We start from the raw sequence: 14,272 nt of genomic DNA, 5'->3' as shown, positions 1-14,272 counted from the left end.
AGAGGAAAGAAAAAAAAAAAAAAAAAAGAAAAAAAAAAAAAAACTTCCATTCCCTGAGCACACGAAGGGGAATTTGTATGGTTTTGTAAATTTATTAAAGAAAACACACAGAACACGTTCCGTTAATTTTGCTCTTTGCCCGCCCGCTTGCAGGCCCATGAAGCACTGCTGGACAAAGAGAAAAGCAGCAAGCAAAACCCAAACCTACAGCTCAGCCCCGAAAAGCTGCGAGCACTTTGTGCCAACAACCTGTACCACCTCTGAAGGGCTTCAGCTTCGCATGGGAACCACCTCTGCTCACCAGCAGAAAGCCAACAAGGGGCTCTTCTCCGACAGCTATTTCCTAATCATTGCCTGTTGGGTGATGAGTTACCAACACAGAAGTGCCTCATTTATGATTTTCAAGTGCTGGGGCATGTTTTTAAAGCAGCATTTTGCCATAGCCAAGTGCTTCACCATCTTTGCCTTGTCTGTTTCAGACAACGGTGACCAGCAGAGAGGGTGCAAGTGACCATCTCCCACGCATGGCACTGCTGCACCTCGTGTTGTGTCCAACAGTAAATTGCCACTGCAGAGATGTTAGTGGACAGAAACACGTCGAAGAAGGCAGCAATGCACAGAAAGGGTCTGGGTGGCAAATGCATAGTCAAAAACATTGCATTATTAAAAAAATTGGATTTTTTTCTTAGTTACCACCTACTGTTCAGCAGTTTGATGCACACTCTAGTCCAGGCTCCAGACAGGACAAAGCTTTGCCCACCTCTCAGCAGACAGTAACACATCTTCAGCTTTTCTAGAGGAGCATTTCTCGCATTTTGCCCAGTTCCCTGGACAGCAGTTGCAGTTTTTCTGCTGCAACACATGGCCGGGAAGGGACACTGGGCCAGCACGTGTGCTTGTCGAATGGGGTAGGTAAAAGCAAAGTAATCCCAATTTAATTAATCTGAGCTCCAGCCGACCACGGCTCCATGTAATTACTTATGTACCCAGCACAGTAATTCACAAGAGATCAACCAAAGCTGTATGAGCAAGGCCAGAAGAACCAAGGCAAGTCTCCTCCTCCCCAGGAGCTCGCTGGGGGCTGGTTTGAGGGTCTACCTGCTGCTACAGCCTCCACATCTGAGCTAAGCCCACCACTTAATGCAGCTCTACAGCCAGGATTATTTTTCCCACTTCAGTATGGCAAAGACAGAAGGGTCCTGTCACCATTTACCATATTAAATAAGAAAAAAAAAAAAAACCTCAGAGCTGGCAGCAGTAGAAACACTAATTATTCTGGTTGCTGGCATCAGACCACTGTGGAGCCCAGACTTCATCTAAAAATCTTTGGCTGATAAAGCTCGCTGAGTGTTTTTGAGCTGTCAAAACCTCTGGGTTGGCTTGAACATGATCTGACCGGATCCCAGAGCAATTCAGAGCGGACACGGGCAAGCACGACCCACTTTGTTATGCATCTCTCAACTGCTTATTGCTCTCCATCTTTCATGATCTTGTTTTTCTTCTCGGGCAGACTCCAAACAGCACAGTACTGACAAGCGAGTTGACGGCTGAGGCATGCGCCTGTGAGCTGACATCTCAAAACAAGAAAATAGGGTTCATCAAAATTAAATAGTGCTAAGATCATGCCTCTTCAACTGCAGTTCAGGTGATGGTATCTGGAGCCCGTGTAAGGCCCTTTAGGATATGGAAAGTCTCGATAAAATCGGGTGAGTAATAACTGTATTTTTAATCAGTTGCAATCTGAGCACAAGGGCGTATGTAATTTTTATTTTATTTTTTTTACACTGGAACACGCAGCTTGTTTAGAGGTGTAAAAAAATGCACCAGGCACCTCCCGGAACCACGGGCGGTGGCAAATGTGAGACCCCTGAGCTTCACCCCTGCTGCGAGGGCATGACTGCTGGCACCATGAGCAGGAAACGTTGCTCTTGGGTTCCTGCTCCTACAAACAAGTTTTCTCCTCTAAACACTAGATACCCATCATGTGCCAGGCTATTTCCATTTCCTTTTTTTTTTTTTTTTTGCAGCAGTTTTCTTACCAGCCTTCGCCCAACCCTCTGCCCCCTCTCTCTCAGGTCAGCGCCTGCCACCCCCACTTTTTCTCTCTCCCGGTTCAGCTCTCCAGCTCTTATCATCGCAGCATCAGCGAGCACCTGCACTGCTGCCAGCGCTGAGGTAAGAAATTCCTGCCTCAAGATGCTCGCTGTCACTTCCAACCCACAGTTCACCATGTGCCGGTGATGCTGCCTGCGCACGTGAGCTGTAACCCCGATGAATTTTTACTCGGGTCATCTCAGGGAAGAAAGCGAAATAAAAAGCGCCCCCCAAGCTTTGTGTTTGCTTATTTTGCATAACTGCTTGAAGAGGCATTTTCCAGCCCAGTTTTTATGTATTCAAACACCGTCCTTGCTCTTATGACCACCAGCAAGAAAGGGAAATAATTGTACTGCCCCAAATGATGCCTCACTGCTTCTCCCTTCATTTTATACCTTTTCAAGCCACATCAACAGATAGGGAACTGCAGTAGCAGTGAGACTGGGAAGAAATGCACTGCACAGAGCCCACTACTCAATTTGCACACTGCCATGTGCGAGCTCTGGATATCAACTTCTCTCCTTGTCTTATTTAAGCCTTTCTAGCACCACTTTCACTGCCAAATGCTGAAAGCAGCTTCTCAGCGCTGCAGGGAGGAGCCCACCACGCAGAAATAACCCCCCGGGGACCCTTGGATGCTCCACGAATCACCACCACCGTTGTTTGTTCCGGCTCATGTGTTGCTACGAAAGCATTGCGTATTTGATATCCCCAAATACAAAGCCAAAAGCCAAGCTTAAAGATTTCAGAGGATGGGTTACTACCTTGGTGCAGCACAGGGGCACTTTCCCGTGGGCACTGCAGCAGCTTGCGAGTGGTACCGAAGGTGCTGCCCATCAGCTGGCAGCTCAGCCACTCTGCAAAGGTGGGAATGTGCCCTTCACCTCAGCCAAAATATTTTGGCACCGCTTTTTGGCTCCTCAATAGTGCCAGGCTCTCCCCTCCTGCAGGCAGCTGTGTGCCCGCCTTCCCTCGGAGGCACCTCACCGAGCTCAGCGCTAGGAGGACCGAGGCTGCTCGGCTTCCTGGCTGATCTGATAAGTCCCCGATGGGCCCTCGCGGGAATTTTGGCAGTGGGGAGCTCCGAAGACGAGCTTGGCAGCCATCCTAACAGTTGGAAGCACCTTCCAGGCAGGATTTGTTTTGATACGAGATCTCTGGCTTCCTCCTTTCCTTCGCCCAAACGTGCCCATTGGTTTTCTGAGCCTGTTAAACTCTTGCTCCAAAAGGACAGCGCTGAGGACGTGCCTCTGGTATTGCCTTCAACTTTACATCCTCGTGCTGCTGTTACACCTCACAGGTCAAAGTTTCACAAATACATCGTGCTGAGCACCCAGGGACCCTCACAAACTTCTCCCGAATCGATTCAGCCCTACACAGCCTGCAACAGAAAACCAGCAGCTTCTCTGGAAGAGGATTCATTACAGTATGAAGGGGAACAGTTACAGCTTTACACCCCTAATGTGATTGGGATAAAACTCTTCTCTGTGCATTTGGTCTACTTTTAGGAGGACATGGTTACACACTCATCCTTTGAGGTGGGTAAACTAAGGTTTCAATGCCATTCTTCCCATGGCCAAGGCTGCAGAGCAGGTCTGTGGTTCAGTCACGAGCCATGAAAACGTCCCCATTTCCCTGTGGTCGTAAGAAATTGGATGGCCAAACCACCCAGAGACCACACATCATGTCATTTAGAGACCTCCTACCAAAATGCCTTGTGCCAGGGACAGTCCATACAGCCACGTTCATCAACACCACTCCACAACGGGGTCTTGGATATTCCCACGTGAAACACAAGACAAAGGTGAAGTGACAAAGACTCATTCAGTTCCAAGTTATTTCCCATCTAAGTTTTCTGATTTGGAGGTGTTAGCAGACGTGGGATTCCCCTGGAATTTAAAGATCGGTAAAATCAGCTGGCATATGGTAGAAAAATCTACTTCCTCATGAAGGAAAGGACACAGGGATATTAATCACCAATTCCTGTAGCATCAATTACTGGAATAGGCAGGCTTCAGTGGCAAGGATCAAAATAAGGCAAAAACTGCCAGTCGAAACACTGAAGAATGCCAACACCTCCTGCCTCTTCTCCCGGGATACAACCCTGAATTTACAGCCTGCTCCAGGCTGACACCAACTCCTCTAGGCTGGAAATCTTCACCTTGCTGTCCCCCAAGGGCTGATTGCTTTGGAAAAATATAAATTATTAGCAAGTCCCCAAGACGTCAGATCTTCGCCAACATCCAAACTGAGAGCAGATTCTCCGTGGAGGGATCTGGGGTATCTTCTCTCCTGGGAAAGCCACCTTGTCTTCAGAAAACTTGCTATTTATGGCCTTCAGACAGGTGGGTGAAGGCAAATTGGCTTTGTGGGGCATATTCTCCCACAACTACTGTGAAATAACTCTCCCTGTAGGGATTTTACATGCGTACACAATACACAGCCATAGAACAGGGTCTGGAAGTTCACAAAGAGCTGCTCTGTAGGGTGTGAGGGTGCAAACACCCATTCAGCACCCAGCATGGGTACAATATAAGGCACTCAAAACTCTGGGAGCCAAGCCCTCCATATGCTCGTTGGGCACTAATTAGCAGTAGCACCGAGAAGACAAAAATTGCACCCCAGGCAGAGGAAAACCTTCAGCACTTGGCAGATGCTGCGCAGAGAGGAGCACCGACTGCCTCGCTCTGGGAAGCTGGTGCAGAGCTTCTCACTCCGAATTAGTAAGAAGCCAGCAACAAAAAAACTTTGACAGTCAGAGGCATTTGGAAAACTGCATTTCTGGGTAAGTTTCCACCCCGTAAACACTGCGGGAGTTCGATCACGGCTCCGAATTCTTTTGCTTTCTGTTATAACTTATTTCTTGTTCTCGTGCCAGCTCGCACAAAGAAGGGAGCATGGCTCCTTCGTTAGAGCAAGGAAGGAGGGACGGGGATGCGTAGGTACAATTCCTCGAGGAGCCGCTTTGCTCCACCGCAGGCAATCACCACCTCCCCTCCCCGGCATGCCAGCCCGGCCAAGGAGCTGGTCCCTGCAGCAAGAAGAAGCTCTTGCTCAATGGATCATCAACTATCCGCAGAGCACCCTGAAACCTTCCCGTAAGGGCGCTAAAAGTGCCTTTTGTTATGCTCCGAGTCAAACAGAGGTTGCAATAAATTGAAGACACGAACGTTTGAAATCCTGCTGAAACAAGCGCTCCAACCCCTGCCTCTCCAAACGTGTTTCGGTCACTCCAAGACGGATCAAAACCCGTCTGCTCCTCGGAGAGGTGGGCTCGGGAGCCGTCACACATGCGAGGGGCTGGGGTTCCCCACCGGCGCCAAGCAGAAGCTGTCGGAAAGCGGAGCAGATGTGGGCCCCGCCACAGCCACCCTTCCAGGGGAGGCTCCGCCGAGTGGCGTGGCCGGCAGCCAGGTGAAGGAACAAAGGATGCCTGCTGCTTTTTTTTTTTTTTTTTTCTCTTTTCCCCCCTCGTTATTCAATACAGAGGCTTAGCAGCCACACCGCGTTTGCCTCCTCTCCTCCCCGCTGATGGATGCGGGGTGCCCTGCCGATCCCACCGGAGGAGATGCGCAGGCGCCGCGCGCCGTCGCCGCTTGGCTCCCGCGAGGCATCCCAGGCCAAAATCTAATGTTCCCAAAATCTGCCGGATGAGAGCACGTTAACAGGCCGATCTTTCGAAACTCTCCCATTCTTCTCATAATTTATTGATGAAAGGATTCCTCGCTGGTTAGGCAATATCCCTCCGGATGAAAGCCTGGCTCCGTTTCTCCTCTTTCTACCACCCTCGGTAACGTACACCTCCTCTCTAATGGCCCCCTGATGAAAAATTCACTACTCGACGGGCCGCGCTGCCAGTTGTGCTGCTGATGGATCATTTTACTTTTTACCTGTTCAGATTAATCAGGTTACAGCTCCGGCCTGCCAACAAAGCATGGCCTCACACCTCAACTCCGGGACCTAAATCCATGCCCAACATCCGAGTCAGGCAAAGGCTACGGAATTACAGCGGGGCTCGAAACCAACCCTGCAACTCAGCGTGGGGTTAAGCTGTCCTTTCAGGTGAAGAGAAACCTTCATTTGCATGCATTAGCATCTAGCACACAAAAGCCATTTGTACCTGCCAAGAGAGCCGTGGCTGCAACCAGCAGCGTGCCCGCCTGGACCAGGAGCTGGGCGGTGGGGACTGGGATGGAGGAGCTGGACGGAGAGCTGCCCTACCTGCAGCAGTGCTTCCACGGGAGCTCCTAGGCTGTAATACCAGCACAGTGCTTCACCTCCCTCGTGGGCGAGGCTGTCTGAAGTTTAATTTGTACTTTTAATGGTCTGAGACACTTTGGAATGAAAGCTGGGATGGAAATACTTATAATTATTTTGCAAATTCAGTACCCGATCAGGCGAAGTTTATTACTGCAAGTAACTCATCTCACCAGAGGACAAGGCTCATTTATCTTCTGAAAGCTCAAACCCAGCTTAGTGGTCCTTAGGATTTAACTGCACGGGAGTAAATCCTGGCTCCCTGAACCTGCCGAGTTCAGCGGGGCACTTCCACTACCAACCCAGCCTCCTACCAACTTCTTCGGTTTTGACCAAGGGTGACAAATTCAACCAAGAACCATGTTTTACTCATTTATGTACGTATAAAAAAAAATGTTTTGACCCTTTTTAAAGAAGGAACCGACACGACTGGCCCAGCACGGACAGACGTGATGGAGGCTATGAGCACAGATCACGCGACCAGTGTTGTAGGGTGCTGTTTGTTCCGAAAAGCTAATTCAAAACAGGGACATCCTGGTGCTCGCCTGGACAGCATGGAGGAAATGACTGATCTGCCTCAAATTCCATCTTTTATTTCATCGACCCGTTTTGCTAAAACCAGAGCTGTTGCTCAACTTTTTATTTCTGGCTTATCCTTAGCCAGGCAACCAAATACTAGTAAAATGAGGTAAGGTTTCAGCTGTGGGAAACGCAGGTAGCTTCTGCAGCCAAATTCCTGAGAGGTGCAGTTCCTCCGACTTAATTCTATTGTCACTCATCATGAGTGTCATGGAGATTATTAAACAATTAAAACTAACTTTGGAGAAGTGCAGCACTAAGACAAACTAAGGAGGCACGTGAAAACGCAGCAAGTTTTAACTCATTACGTTTCCAAACAAAATTCAAAGGGCAAGATAGCAGCATCTCGGGCAACGGCTTTTGTTTTCAGAAACGGTCTAAACTGCAACAAAATAAAATAATAAAAAAAAAAGGGTAGGAACTGATGACCACACTTCACGCTTTGAATTCTCATGGTTAGAAGCTGAGCTCCTACAAGGAGCTTCTTCAGCAATTATTGCACATTTGGAGCAATGCTGAAGCTCACAGCTCTTTGCTTGCAAGAGAAAAAAAAATAAATTAAAGCGTTTTGATATTTATCATGGAATTAAAATCTGCTGGTTGGCAAAGCCTGGTCTCATTATGGTATTCCACTGTCATTGCACACTGCGGTGGAGTTCTCCGTTGCCTTTTTTCTAAGAACTAGAAACCAGCTAACGAGCTTGAATAAAGCCTCAAGTTCCTCGTTAGGTGCAACATGCCCATTCAACAGCTGTGGAAAAACCAAGCAGAGAAGTTGCCCAATATTGTCCAGATCAACTGGCAAAGCACAACTTCGAGCCTCCCAGCTCCAAAAATTATCTATGGAAATTCCCCTCCGTCCTCCTTCCAATTATCCCAGATGAAACCCTCTTGAAAACAAGGTTGAGGAAGGTTTCTTTGATATTTCTTTTGCTGCTTGGCCATACTGCGTGTTCTGGGGTTGCTGCAGGTCTCCTGTCTCTTTATCCACGGTGGGAATTCAGCCAGAACGTTGTTTGTTTTCTGTAAATTACATCTTTACTTAATTTCTCCTGAAATGCCCAGAAGTAGTTTATTAACAACGACCAGGATTCCCTGCAGAAGGCGATATTCTCAGAAAAGGAAAGCGCTCCAGCAATGAAAGGAATGCGCGCGGACCAACTGGCGAAGAGCTAATGACTTCAAATAAAGGCCATAACATCTGGCTTAGTTTAGCCCCGAGCTATAACCAAACCACAGTCTCCTCAACTCCACTGGCACCGCGCTCGTGAAAAATCACACAACTCTGAGATGACAGTTCGGAGTCGTAGCGGCAGCGAGTGAGTATGGTTTGATTAGGTGTCAAGTAAAACCGTCTTTGCTGAAGCAGAATTGATGAGACAGAGCTCTGGTCCCCCGGGAACGTTGTCCTATCGGATAACCGGACGGCTTAAGCAAAGGTGTAGGTATTTAACCCTCCGAGAGAAACAGGCAGGCTAAGAGGTGTTGGCAGAGCACACCGAGGCTCTGAACCAGCAGGGAAGACCAAGAGCAGACTGCACTGCCAGCAAAAAGCACAGCAACGTAGGCTCTGCTTTCGCTGTGCTTCTTTTTGCAGCTTTTTTCAGTAAATCCCTGGGAAAGAAGGGCATGAAGCAGCGCTTGCAGCTCGCATTAGCATCCACGCCTTTGGAAACAACGTTCCTGATTCGGGTTGGAGCTCCCTTGGCGATGAAGCCGGGGGAAAAAAAGGGCATCGAGGCCACCGAAAGCATAAGGATGACACAAGCCTGCTTTTATTCATTTATTTTTTAAGGCAGAAGCTGCAGCTTTAAAGAGCAAACCGAATGAGCTGGGCTTTAACATGCTACCCTGCTTCTTTAGGACACCATCAAAAAATATTTTAAGCTTCAGGAACATTTCTACCAGAAGGAAACTGCTCTCGTTTCAGCATCGAGCTGCGCTTCGCAAGGACGCTGTTCGCACCTCCACGGGGCGAAGGGCAATTGGAAAACGTATTTTAATAGGGTCTCGACAAATTTTATTATGTCACCGTAACGACTGTAAAACTGACCAAAACGTGTCGTTAAAGGCTCTAGCCCACATGGGAATGAATGTGTGCGTTATATAAATCCTGCAAACACAGTAAAGTTCTTCATTGCCGAAGCCACGGGAGAGCAAAAATGGAGTATAAAGCAAGAGGAGGCGGGGTGGGACACTTCATCTTCCCAACAAACACACAAACCCATCCCTATTTTTCAAGCATTTTCAACATATAATTTCCAAGGTTGTTCATTTCTCTGGAACGCAGCCTGGTCCGGCTGCTCTTTAGGTCTCAGAGCAAAACACTGCTGTGACTTTCCTCCTTTCGTTTGAAAGCCAGAAGGGCGGCAGGCAGCGAGCACAAAACCCGATGTTTCACTGTCAAGCTCTGCTGAGGCTCTGCACTCAACAGGAGCCTTTCTCTGGGCTCCAGGCTGTGCAGGGGATCAGCACGGGATCAGTCCCAGCTGCTGGAGCCCTCTGGGGACCCACGAGTGCTGGAGGGCAGAGCTTGTGCTTGGTGCCCATGCCGATGGCCAGGCTGCTCGGAGCAGCATTGAGGCTTAGCAGCGGTGCCAGCTCACCTGCACGGGGAGCTGAAACCCTCTGCCAAACAGCAAAGAAGGAAGGCACGAAGCAGAAACAGCCCGACCACGTGGGAACCACGTGCCGCAGAGGGACACGAGCGGCTGAGACAGATTTGAGCCACCCCTCCTGCAATCAGCTACTTGATTTCCTCCGAAGACCCAACTGCAGCCCTGCCACTTACAAAATAAAAAAAAAAAAAAAAAAAAAAAATCAGCTCAGCATAATCTGCTTCAAAACCCAAATCCCATTTGTAGGTTATTAGCTGCTACAGCCTGTAACGTGGGGCCTTGGTGAATTTTGAGAAGAGGGAGCAGGAGCCCGTTGGACTTGAATGTTTTGACAAGTTTATGTAAGGCTGGATGCAGGCGGCTCATTAGTTACAGGGCTAGCCACAAACATCTTCAATAACTCGCACAAAACACTGCCGAGGCAGACAGAGGAAAATATATGAAGAAAAATCCAAATAAAAGCAATGGAATTACCAAGATCTGTGCTGAATTTCAGGGCTCCATCACTTAGGTTGCTGTCGCAGCCAGCCTCCAGCCACCAGCTGCCTGTTTTCCATTTAGGCTAAGCTGACAGGAGCAGTGATCCTGTCCTCCCAGCTCCTTGCAAACCACCTATCACACCAGCGGTGCACGAAGGACTGCTAGGTGTTGGCCATAAATAGCTAAAAATAACCCTTTTCTATCCTAAACTTAAACTTTATTATTTTATTTTTTTTAAAGAGGAGCTTCAGATCGGGTGAGTCTGCACCGAGGCCAGCTCCCTTGCCAGAAAGGGAATAAAAACTGTTTTCCCTTTACTATTTGGCTCCTTCTCAACGTCCACGTCTCTCAAAGCTTTTTCCACGGGGGAGATGAGGAAACTGAGGCAGGGGGACGGGGGCCAGGACCACGCGCCAGCAAGCGAGGGTGCAGCCTGCAGCCCCTGGGCCGGTCCGCACCAGCTCGGTCCCCGACCCCAGAAGCTGGATCCCATTAGTGGCTTTTGGCAAAGCCTCGGGGCCGGTGCTGTGCTCGGCCTCACAGCTCCTGGGACTCCGACAGCGGGGACTTTCCTGCGCCGTGAGTCAGCCTCCAGCCCCCCCAAACGGGAAAACCGCCCCCATCCGCTCCAGCAGGGCTGACGGGGACCCGGGTCACATTTGGGAAGAGTTTCAGAGCCTCCAAGGGAAGATGCCAGGGGCTGGGCAGCCTCTGCTTTAGGAAGGGAATAATCTGAGACGCTGGCAATTCACTTGTCAGGTTTTTAGCCTGCGGAGGTTCATCCTGAAACACAGAGACGCTCAGCGCCCCAAGCAGGGAAAAGCTGGCCAGCCAGCAGGGCTGCAATGTTTTAGCAAATCTTTTTAAATCACAGCAAACACAAACCCTCAAAATAACCTAAAAAAGCCAAGGGCAGCTGAATCCCGCTCTACTGTAACATCTGGGGAAGGGTTCTGCCCAAAAACGAATTTTCTAATTCTTTCAGCTTTACACTAATTTCATTTTCCTTAAAAAACAAACAAACAAACAAAACCAACACATTTCTATCTTCAGGACTGGTTCTTACGCTATCCCACGCTGCAAGCTGAGGGTTATGGGGTTAATGGTTTTGGTACCTACAAACCTAAAGGGCAGCTAGAGACAAAAAAGAACCAGAGCGCTCTCAGAGGACACCAGCAAATGGCACAGGCTGCAACAAGAGAGATCACAATGAAATACAAGGGAAAAAAAAAACATTAAAAAAAAGCATTTCCCAGTGACTGTGTGGTAGAAATGCAGTAAAAGGGGTCCAGGGAGGTTGGGAAGCCCCTGGGCCAGGCCCTGAGCAACTTCATCCAACTCTGTCAACCTCGTCACTGGCTTCATTTGAAAAATATCCAACTTGGTTGTCTATTCAAGCTCCTTGTCTTTAAGGAAAGACTCGATGTCCACCATCAATCTTATTCCCTAGCACCAAATTCCTCGGGACTTTACAAAGGAGAAAATGCCCACCCAAAACCTGCACTCCTGCCTCTCCCACAGCCAACAGCTACCAGGGGCCAGGCTGCTCGTGCTCGGGGCTGTGATGCTCTTGCTAGGGGTCCCTCGTGTATGTTCCACTGCAGGACGAGGGTTAGGTTCTGGTTCAAACAGTAACGATGTGCTTATGTAAGGGAAAAGCAAATCAAATTATATAAACTCTGCAAAGAGATACAATATGAAGATAAAAATGAACTTTCCAGCCTTGGGACCTACCGAGTGTAGCCTTGTAGATTGGGCTGTGGAAACATTTTGCCTGTGTCCTTCAAAGTAGCCTTTAACGAGACATCAGCAACCCCAAATTTAATCCCAGACTCGCTTTCTGCATAGCTCACTGCACCACCTCATCCCGACCCCGAGCCCGAACGCTGCCGCCGAGCTTGAGGCTCATGTTCGAAATGAAACCCAGCTTGCAGAGTAAATTGCAGGCATTGCACGTGTGATGCTCGTTTAAAATCAAGTCAATCAATTCAACGTCAGCCAATAATTCAGGTCGAACCAGAACGTCAGAAATCCCAGCAGAACTGCTGAGCACGAGGCTGCCCTTCCCGCGAACTGCTGGGTGCTCGAGGGCAGCCAAGCAGTGAGCAAAGCATCGGATCAGAGACACGGATCTGCAAACCGGTGGGCTGAGAGGGGAGAAATGAGAAAACGAAAACAAACAGCCCTTGTTCGGGGTCCTGCTGCTGCAGTCAGTGGGGCTACGCAGCCCGCAGAGACCCAGAAGTTGGTCTCTGAGCAGAGCAGACGAGAAGAAATGCATTCAGACAGCGCAAGCACCAAATGCTGAGAAACAGCAACAAAAATCTGGTGGCACCTAGAGCTGGATTTGAGTAAAAAGGGCTGAAAAGAAAGCAAGAAGATGAAGACAGAGCTTCCACTACCACGAAAAGCAGTGTCCTGCAAATCCTGCTGGTAGCTGCGTGGCCAGCTGCACCCGCAGAACACCACGGCTGTGCCACAGCGTCCGATGGGGAATGAAAAGGCAGAGGAGAAGGGCCGGATCCTGAACTCTGGCCAGAGCGAGGATGCTGTGAAAAGCAAAGCAGTGAAGCCTCACCGTAAGTGGCCAGGGCAGGCTCAGAAATGCTTCCTGCAGACATCTCCAGAGGGCCTGGGAGGAAGACCCAGCGCGAGCTCCTGGAGCAGCCCTGCCCCGCGGACACTGCACGGCTGCAATCCTCCAGCTCCCTGGAGGCATTTGATCCTTTAAGTCATCCTGCTGGCAAGTCAATCCATTAGGACAAAGCATTAAAAACTCAAACTCCGCTCTGAAAACGGAGAATAGAGGTATCTGGAATTACCACTTGAATTTAACCTCAGCTGAGATGTGACCACCAGGGCGGTACCTCCCCAGCACGGCGCTGGGACATGGCTGGGGAGGTTTCAGAGGGGACAGGTGCCACCCACCTGGTGCTGCTGCTGCAGCCTGCTGGGGGCATCCCCAAATCCCATCAGAGAGGCAGTAAATGAGCTCTCTGACCCCACAACGTGTGTAACACAGCAATGCCAGAACTCAGCCCGTTACAGCACCGCACGGGCCGTGCTGCCTCTGGCTCTTCCATTTCCCCTTCTCCCACCCCTACGCTGATTTTTCTCCTGGCCTTGCCTAATGAGCTGAGCTGCTGAAGGGGTTGGACACCTCCAAGCCACCACCGACGGCTCCACACGTTGCTGTTAATGTGCTGGAACCAAGCGAGGGATGCTGCTCGCTGCCTGAGCACAGCACGCAGCGAGCGGGGAGCTCTGCTGGGGTGGATTGCATTGCAGTGGGTTCTGTGTCTTTTCCCACTATTTAGAGCATAAACGTGATTGAATGAGAGAACAAATAAATAAGTTTTACTTCTGCAGCCCATTACGTCACCTTTTCTGCTTGGAAAAGGTATTAACTTCACATCTATTTATCCTTACAGACACATACTTGCTGTACTACCTCTTTACTAAAGCAGAATATTCTCATCACAGGCAATGTTAGAGGATAACCTGTAAGAAAAATACACTCCTGGGAAGTAATTTGTGCTGGGAGGTTCCTCTGCTTTCCATCAGGAGCATCTCTCTCCAGTCTGTGTGTGTGCAAAGCTGGGCTCAGATCAGATTTTGCCTCTCAGCCTGGGGCATTTTCCCCCTGGCAGGCTGGCAGTGGGGCACAGATGTTCCCAAAACCACACTGCCCTGCAAGGCATGGACCAAAATCCTCCTCGAGGGTGCAGGGAACATCACTGGTGCGTGGATACCGAAAGCAGAGCATGTGCAAAGCATGTGAGGAGGAGCCCAAGGGAGTGACAGAGCAGTCACGAGTGACGCATCCTTCCTGCAGCCCATCGGAGAAAGCTGCGAGTGCCTGGACAGGATCATTAAATGCCCTAATTAATGAAATCTGCAATTAAGGCTGTGAGCAATGCTCCTCGTAAGGCAACGCACCACCTCAGCTGAGATGCCAAGTGACGCTCACGGAAAATTTCCACCCGTTCGAGGGGGTGAAATGGAAGCAGCAATTGCCACAAACCGGGCAAGGACGTGTGCATATTTATTTTATCAACCTGCTTTTACAGCTAAACAGAATAACTTACCCAGGAGGTCACACACCAAGTTTGTACCCGAGTCGTTTAAAATAATAATGCCTACCTCCATCAGGGCAGAAGAGAAAACGGTGTGAACTCAGTTTGACCTTCAAGAAATCCCTTAACCTAAAAATATAAAAGACAAACTGTTTCCACTGAGAGCTG

The 14,272-nt window shown here is 49.4% G+C and overlaps 1 protein-coding gene across 4 annotated transcripts in view; it reads right to left on the bottom strand.

Annotated features, from left to right (window-relative positions):
* EXOC6B (exocyst complex component 6B) overlaps window positions 1-14,272 on the bottom strand; it is a 271,111-nt gene that overhangs the window by 40,800 nt on the left and 216,039 nt on the right. The gene's annotated exons all lie outside the window — the stretch shown is intronic.

The sequence above is a fragment of the Aythya marila genome, assembly GCF_965140915.1.
Source record: "Aythya marila genome assembly, chromosome: 4".
Taxonomy (NCBI): domain Eukaryota; kingdom Metazoa; phylum Chordata; class Aves; order Anseriformes; family Anatidae; genus Aythya; species Aythya marila.
This window is presented reverse-complemented; position numbering and strand designations above follow the sequence as displayed.